Below are 8,053 nucleotides of genomic sequence, written 5' to 3'. Positions count from 1 at the left end.
ATTTTACTCTGTGCCACTGAATGGTTATTTTACTCTGTGCCACTGAATGGTTATTTTACTCTGTGCCACTGAATGGTTATTTTACTCTGTGCACTGAACGGTTATTTTACTCTGTGCCACTGAATGGTTCTTTTACTTGTCTGTAAAGGAATGCCAGTTCCTGTACTCTGACCACTGTCTCCTAAAAAAAAGTCCTTTAAAGTTTGTTAAAAACCGTGATTTACCAAGACATGTAGCAGAACTAAAACATATCTTCTGGTAGGGTGCGAATCCTAATATTCAGTATTTTTGGAACGGAGGAGACTGATTAGTTGCCGTACTTCCATGAACACAAACCTGGCATCTTTCATAGAGAGCTAGCAAGGGACGGAGAGAGAGGAGGGGCACGGTATAGGCAGGCAGGCCACCAGGCAGATGGAGGCAGAACCCAGCACTAGGCCTATCTTTTCGGCAAACAAAAGCTTTACCTCACAATGTAATGTTGTATTTTGCCATTTATTGGCTTGTAATGTCTCGCAACTTCAGTAAAGCAAAACCTATCATTACTGAATAGGCAAGGGTATTCTATACGCAACAGACTGAACACACACTGGAATCGTTAACGTTTAAACGTTCAGGAAGTGACCCGTTCTGATCTATCAGTCTCCTCTACAACCGTCTCCTCTACGACAGTCTCCTCTACGACAGTCTCCTCTACGACAGTCTCCTCTACGACAGTCTCCTCTACGACAGTCTCCTCTACGACAGTCCCCTCTACAACAGTCTCCTCTACAACAGTCTCCTCTACCACAGTCTCCTCTACCACAGTCTCCTCTACCACAGTCTCCTCTACCACAGTCTCCTCTACAACCGTCTCCTCTACAACCGTCTCCTCTACAATCATAGTATGACAGCCATTCACTATAACAGGGATGTTATGACTAGAGGTCGACCGATTATGATTTTAACGCCGATACCGATTATTGGAGGACCAAAAAAATGCAGATACCGATTTAATTGGGCGGTTTAAAAAATAATAATAATTTTTACATTTTATTTGTAATAATGACAATTATAACAATACTGAATGAACACTTATTTTAACTTAATATAATACACCAATAGAATCAATTTAGCCTCAAATAAATAATGAAACATGTTTAAATAATGCAAAAACAAAGTGTTTATGTGTGTGTGTGTTATATACAGTGAGGGAAAAAAAGTATCTGACCCCCTGCTGATGTTTATCCCCTGCTGATGTACGTTTGCCCACTGACAAAGACATGATCAGTCTATAATTTTAATGGTAGGTTTATTTGAACAGTGAGAGACAGCATAACATAAAAAAAATCCAGAAAAACGCATGTCAAAAATGTTATAAATTGATTTGCATTTTAATGAGGGAAATAAGTATTTGACCCCCTCTCAATCAGAAAGATTTCTGGCTCCCAGGTGTCTTTTATACAGGTAACGAGCTGAGATTAGGAGCACACTCTTAAAGGGAGTTCTCCTAATCTCAGTTTGTTACCTGTATAAAAGACTCCTGTCCACAGAAGCAATCAATCAATCAGATTCCAAACTCTCCACCATGGCCAAGACCAAAGAGCTCTCCAAGGATGTCAGGGACAAGATTGTAGACCTACACAAGGCTGGAATGGGCTACAAGACCATCGCCAAGCACCTTGGTGAGAAGGTGACAACAGTTGGTGCGATTATTCGCAAATGGAAGAAACACAAAAGAACTGTCAATCTCCCTCGGCCTGGGGCTCCATGCAAGATCTCACCTCGTGGAGTTGCAATGATCATGAGAACGGTGAGGAATCAGCCCAGAACTACACGGGAGGATCTTGTCAATGATCTCAAGGCAGAAAACAATTGGTAACACACTACGCCGTAAAGGACTGAAATCCTGCAGAGCCCGCAAGGTCCCCCTGCTCAAGAAAGCACATATACATGCCCGTCTGAAGTTTGCCAATGAACATCTGAATAATTCAGAGGACAACTTGGTGAAAGTGTTGTGGTCAGATGAGAGGAGGAGGAATGCTGCCTATGACCCCAAGAACACCATCCCCACCGTCAAACATGGAAGTGGAAACATGCTTTGGGGGTGTTTTTCTGCTAAGGGGACAGGACAACTTCACCGCATCAAAGGGACAATGGACGGGGCCATGTACCGTCAAATCTTGGGTGAGAACCTCCTTCCCTCAGCCAGGGCATTGAAAATGGGTCTAGGATGGATATTCCAGCATGACAATGACCCAAAACACACGGCCAAGGCAACAAAGTAGTGGCTCAAGAAGAAGCACATTAAGGTCCTGGAGTGGCCTAAACAGTCTCCAGACCTTAATCCCATAGAAAATCTGTGGAGGGAGCTGAAGGTTCGAGTTGCCAAACATTAGCCTCAACGACTTGGAGAAGATCTGTAAAGAGGAGTGGGACAAAATCCCTCCTGAGATGTGTGCAAACCTGGTGGCCAACTACAAGAAACGTCTGACCTCTGTGATTGCCAACAAGGGTTTTGCCACCAAGTACTAAGTCATGTTTTGCAGAGGGGTCAAATACTTATGTCCCTCATTAAAATGCAAATCAATTTATAACATTTTTGACATGCGTTTTTCTGGATTCTTTTGTTGTTGTTCTGTCTCTCACTGTTCAAATAAACCTACCATTAAAATTATAGACTGATCATTTCTTTGTCAGTGGGCAAACGTACAAAATCAGCAGGGGATCAAATACTGAAGACATCAAAACTATGAAATAACACATATGTAGTAACCCAAAAAGTTCTAAACAAATCAAAATATATTTTATATTCTTCAAAGTAGTAATCCGGAAAATTTTAAGAACTTTAAAAGTTTCTTCAAATGCAGTCGCAAAAACCATCAAGCGCTATGATGAAACTGGCTCTCATGAGGACCGCCACAGGAAAGGAAGACCCAGAGTTACCTCTGCTGCAGAGGATCAGTTTATTAGTTACCAGCCTCAGAAATTGCATCCCAGAGTCGCCTCTTCACTGTTGACGTTGAGACTGGCGTTTTGCATTAAGATTAAGATTTCCCTTCACTGGAACTAAGGGGCCTGAACCATGAAAAACATCCCCAGACCATTATTCCTCCTCCATCAAACTTCACAGTTGACACTATGCATTGGGGCAGATAGTGTTCTCCTGACATCCGCCAAACCCAGATTCATCCGTCGGACTGCCCGAGGGTGAGGCGTGATTCATCACTCCAGAGAACGCGTTTCCACTGCTCCAGAGTCCAATGGTCCCGTTCTGTGAGCTTGTGTGTCCTACCACTTCCCGTTTCCACTTCACAATAACAGCACTTACAGTTGACCGGGGCAGCTCTAGCAGGGCAGAAATGTGACCAACTGACTTATTGGAAAGGTGGCATCCTGTGACGGTGCCATGTTGAAACATTTACATTTACATTACATTTAAGTCATTTAGCAGACGCTCTTATCCAGAGCGACTTACAAATTGGTGCATTCACCTTATGACATCCAGTGGAACAGCCACTTTACAATAGTGCATCTAAATCTTTTAAGGGGGGTGAGAAGGATTACTTTATCCTATCCTAGGTATTCCTTAAAGAGGTGGGGTTTCAGATGTCTCCGGAAGGTGGTGATTGACTCCGCTGTCCTGGCGTCGTGAGGGAGTTTGTTCCACCATTGGGGGCCAGAGCAGCGAACAGTTTTGACTGGGCTGAGCGGGAACTGTACTTCCTCAGTGGTAGGGAGGCGAGCAGGCCAGAGGTGGATGAACGCAGTGCCCTTGTTTGGGTGTAGGGCCTGATCAGAGCCTGGAGGTACTGAGGTGCCATTCCCCTCACAGCTCCGTAGGCAAGCACCATGGTCTTGTAGCGGATGCGAGCTTCAACTGGAAGCCAGTGGAGAGAGCGGAGGAGCGGGGTGACGTGAGAGAACTTGGGAAGGTTGAACACCAGATGGGCTGCGGCGTTCTGGATGAGTTGTAGGGGTTTAATGGCACAGGCAGGGAGCCCAGCCAACAGCGAGTTGCAGTAATCGAGACGGGAGATGACAAGTCCCTGGATTAGGACCTGCGCCGCTTCCTGTGTGAGGCAGGGTCGTACTCTGCAGATGTTGTAGAGCATGAACCTACAGGAACGGGCCACCGCCTTGATGTTAGTTAAGAACGACAGGGTGTTGTCCAGGATCACGCCAAGGTTCTTAGCGCTCTGGGAGGAGGACACAATGGAGTTGTCAACCGTGATGGCGAGATCATGGAACGGGCAGTCCTTCCCGGGAGGAAGAGCAGCTCCGTCTTGCCGAGGTTCAGCTTGAGGTGGTGATCCGTCATCCACACTGATATGTCTGCCAGACATGCAGAGATGCGATTCGCCACCTGGTCATCAGAAGGGGGAAAGGAGAACATTAATTGTGTGTCGTCTGCATAACAATGATAGGAGAGACCATGTGAGGTTATGACAGAGCCAAGTGACTTGGTGTATAGCGAGAATAGGAGAGGGCCTAGAACAGAGCCCTGGGGGACACCAGTGGTGAGAGCGCGTGGTGAGGAGACAGATTCTCGCCACGCCACCTGGTAGGAGCAACCTGTCAGGTAGGACGCAATCCAAGCGTGGGCCGCGCCGGAGATGCCCAACTCGGAGAGGGTGGAGAGGAGGATCTGATGGTTCACAGTATCGAAGGCAGCCGATAGGTCTAGAAGGATGAGAGCAGAGGAGAGAGAGTTAGTTTTAGCAGTGCGGAGCGCCTCCGTGATACAGAGAAGAGCAGTCTCAGTTGAATGACTAGTCTTGAAACCTGACTGATTTGGATCAAGAAGGTCATTCTGAGAGAGATAGCGGGAGAGCTGGCCAAGGACGGCACGTTCAAGAGTTTTGGAGAAAAAAAGAAAGAAGGGATACTGGTCTGTAGTTGTTGACATCGGAGGGATCGAGTGTAGGTTTTTTCAGAAGGGGTGCAACTCTCGCTCTCTTGAAGACGGAAGGGACGTAGCCAGCGGTCAGGGATGAGTTGATGAGCGAGGTGAGGTAAGGGAGAAGGTCTCCGGAAATGGTCTGGAGAAGAGAGGAGGGATAGGGTCAAGCGGGCAGGTTGTTGGACGGCCGGCCGTCGCAAGACGCGAGATTTCATCTGGAGAGAGAGGGGAGAAAGAGGTCAGAGCATAGGGTAGGGCAGTGTGAGCAGAACCAGCGGTGTCGTTTGACTTAGCAAACGAGGATCGGATGTCGTCGACCTTCTTTTCAAAATGGTTGACGAAGTCATCTGCAGAGAGGGAGGAGGGGGGAGGGGAGGAGGATTCAGGAGGGAGGAGAAGGTGGCAAAGAGCTTCCTAGGGTTAGAGGCAGATGCTTGGAATTTAGAGTGGTAGAAAGTGGCTTTAGCAGCAGAGACAGAGGAGGAAAATGTAGAGAGGAGGGAGTGAAAGGATGCCAGGTCCGCAGGGAGGCGAGTTTTCCTCCATTTCCGCTCGGCTGCCCGGAGCCCTGTTCTGTGAGCTCGCAATGAGTCGTCGAGCCACGGAGCGGCGGGAGGGGAGGACCGAGCCGGCCTGGAGGATAGGGGACATAGAGAGTCAAAGGATGCAGAAAGGGAGGAGAGGAGGGTTGAGGAGGCAGAATCAGGAGATAGGTTGGAGAAGGTTTGAGCAGAGGGAAGAGATGATAGGATGGAAGAGGAGAGAGTAGCGGGGGAGAGAGAGCGAAGGTTGGGACGGCGCGATACCATCCGAGGGGCAGTGTGGGAAGTGTTGGATGAGAGCGAGAGGGAAAAGGATACAAGGTAGTGGTCGGAGACTTGGAGGGAGTTGCAATGAGGTTAGTGGAAGAACAGCATCTAGTAAAGATGAGGTCGAGCGTATTGCCTGCCTTGTGGGTAGGGGGAAGGTGAGAGGGTGAGGTCAAAAGAGGAGAGGAGTGGAAAGAAGGAGGCAGAGAGGAATGAGTCAACGGTAGACGTGGGGAGGTTAAAGTCGCCCAGAACTGTGAGAGGTGAGCCGTCCTCAGGAAAGGAGCTTATCAAGGCATCAAGCTCATTGATGAACTCTCTGAGGGAACCTGGAGGGCGATAAATGATAAGGATGTTAAGCTTGAAAGGGCTGGTAACTGTGACAGCATGGAATTCAAAGGAGGCGATAGACAGATGGGTAAGGGGATAAAGAGAGAATGACCACTTGGGAGAGATGAGGATCCCGGTGCCACCACCCAGAACACGTGGGCGGACAAGGAGAGAGCAGAACACGTGGGCGGACGAAGAGAGAGCAGTAGGAGTAGCAGTGTTATCTCTGGTGATCCATGTTTCCGTCAGTGCCAAGAAGTCGAGGGACTGGAGGGAGGCATAGGCTGAGATGAACTCTGCCTTGTTGGCCGCAGATCGGCAGTTCCAGAGGCTACCGGAGACCTGGAACTCCACGTGGGTCGTGCGCGCTGGGACCACCAGATTAGGGTGGCCGCGGCCACGCGGTGTGGAGCGTTTGTATGGTCTGTGCAGAGGGAGAGAACAGGGATAGACAGACACATAGTTGACAGGCTACAGAAGAGGCTACGCTAATGCAAGGAGATTGGAATGACAAGTGGACTACACGTCTCGAATGTTCAGAAAGTTAAGCTTACGTAGCAAGAATCTTATTGACTAAAATGATTAAAATGATACAGTACTGCTGAAGTAGGCTAGCTGGCAGTGGCTGCGTTGTTGACTTTGTAGGCTAGCTGGCAGTGGCTGCGTTGTTGACACTACACTAATCAAGTCGTTCCGTTGAGTGTAATAGTTTCTACAGTGCTGCTATTCGGGGCTAGCTGGCTAGCTAGCAGTGTTGATTACGTTACGTTGCGTTAAAAGAACGACAATAGCTGGCTAGCTAACCTAGAAAATCGCTCTAGACTACACAATTATCTTTGATACAAAGACGGCTATGTAGCTAGCTATGTAGCTAGCTACGATCAAACAAATCAAACCGTTGTGCTGTAATGAAATGAAATGAAAATGTGATACTACCTGTGGAGCAAAGCGGAATGCGACCGGGTTGTTGAGTGCAGTAGTTCTATTCAATAGACGTTGGCTAGCTGTTGGCTAGCTAGCAGTGTCTCCTACGTTAAGGACGACAAATAGCTGGCTAGCTAACCTCAGTAAATTAAGATAATCACTCTAACACTACACACTCTAAACTACACAATTATCTTGGATACGAAGACAGCAAAGACAACTATGTAGCTAGCTAACACTACACTAATCAAGTCGTTCAGTTGAGTGTAATAGTTTCTACAGTGCTTCTATTCGGTAGACGGTAGACGGTGGACGTTTGCTAGCTGGCTAGCTGCTGGGCAGATAGCAGTGTAGACTACGTTAGGACGACGAAATACGATAATTACGCAATTATCTTTGATACAAAGACGGCTATGTAGCTAGCTAAGAAGAAATTGCTAAGATTAGACAAATCAAACCGTTGTACTATAATGAAATGTAATGAAAAGTTATACTACCTGCGGAGCGAAGTGCGGATGCGACCGCTCGCTCCACTGAGCTCTTCAGTAAGGCAAATCCACTGCCAATGTTTGTCTGTGGAGATTGCATGTGCTTGCGTGTGCTTGATTTAACACACCTGTCAGCAGGTGGCTGAAATAACCAAATCCACTCATTTGAAGGGGTGTCCACCTACCTTTGTGTCTATATAGTGTACATACTATATATCCTCTTTCTCTCTTCCTGCTCTTCTGTGTCTACTTCCTTAATTTACACTCTTTTATTCATCGTTCCCTCTCCTTCCTCCTCTCATTTCTCACCCTCCTCCGACACAGTGTCTCGTTAGTGGTTAGAGTGGGGGGTTGTAATGTCTGCTAATTGGTGAAACAATTAGCTGTCTCCACTTAGGTGTTTCACACAACCAGACAACTGGGACCAGACAGTGTGTTAACCATATGTGTAATGAAGAGTTAGAACCGACACTATTCAACCTGCTGTAGACTGCTGAACAAAAAATCAGGACACGATCTGCATTTGTTTATGCACTTTGCAGTGTGTTCTTTTTGACACAGACTAATCTGGAGGCGTGATAAACGCACACCTGCGAAGTAGAACACTGGAGAAATTAAAG

General features: G+C 47.2%; 1 protein-coding gene across 3 annotated transcripts in view; it reads left to right on the top strand.

The window, feature by feature from the left end:
• The window catches only part of LOC127908812 (protein FAM168A-like), an 87,857-nt gene that overhangs the window by 62,271 nt on the left and 17,533 nt on the right, over positions 1–8,053 (top strand). The window lies entirely within an intron of this gene.

This window comes from Oncorhynchus keta, chromosome 18 (genome assembly GCF_023373465.1).
Source record: "Oncorhynchus keta strain PuntledgeMale-10-30-2019 chromosome 18, Oket_V2, whole genome shotgun sequence".
Classification (NCBI taxonomy): domain Eukaryota; kingdom Metazoa; phylum Chordata; class Actinopteri; order Salmoniformes; family Salmonidae; genus Oncorhynchus; species Oncorhynchus keta.
Note: the sequence above shows the minus strand (reverse complement) of the source record. Positions and strands in the feature narration are given on the sequence as shown.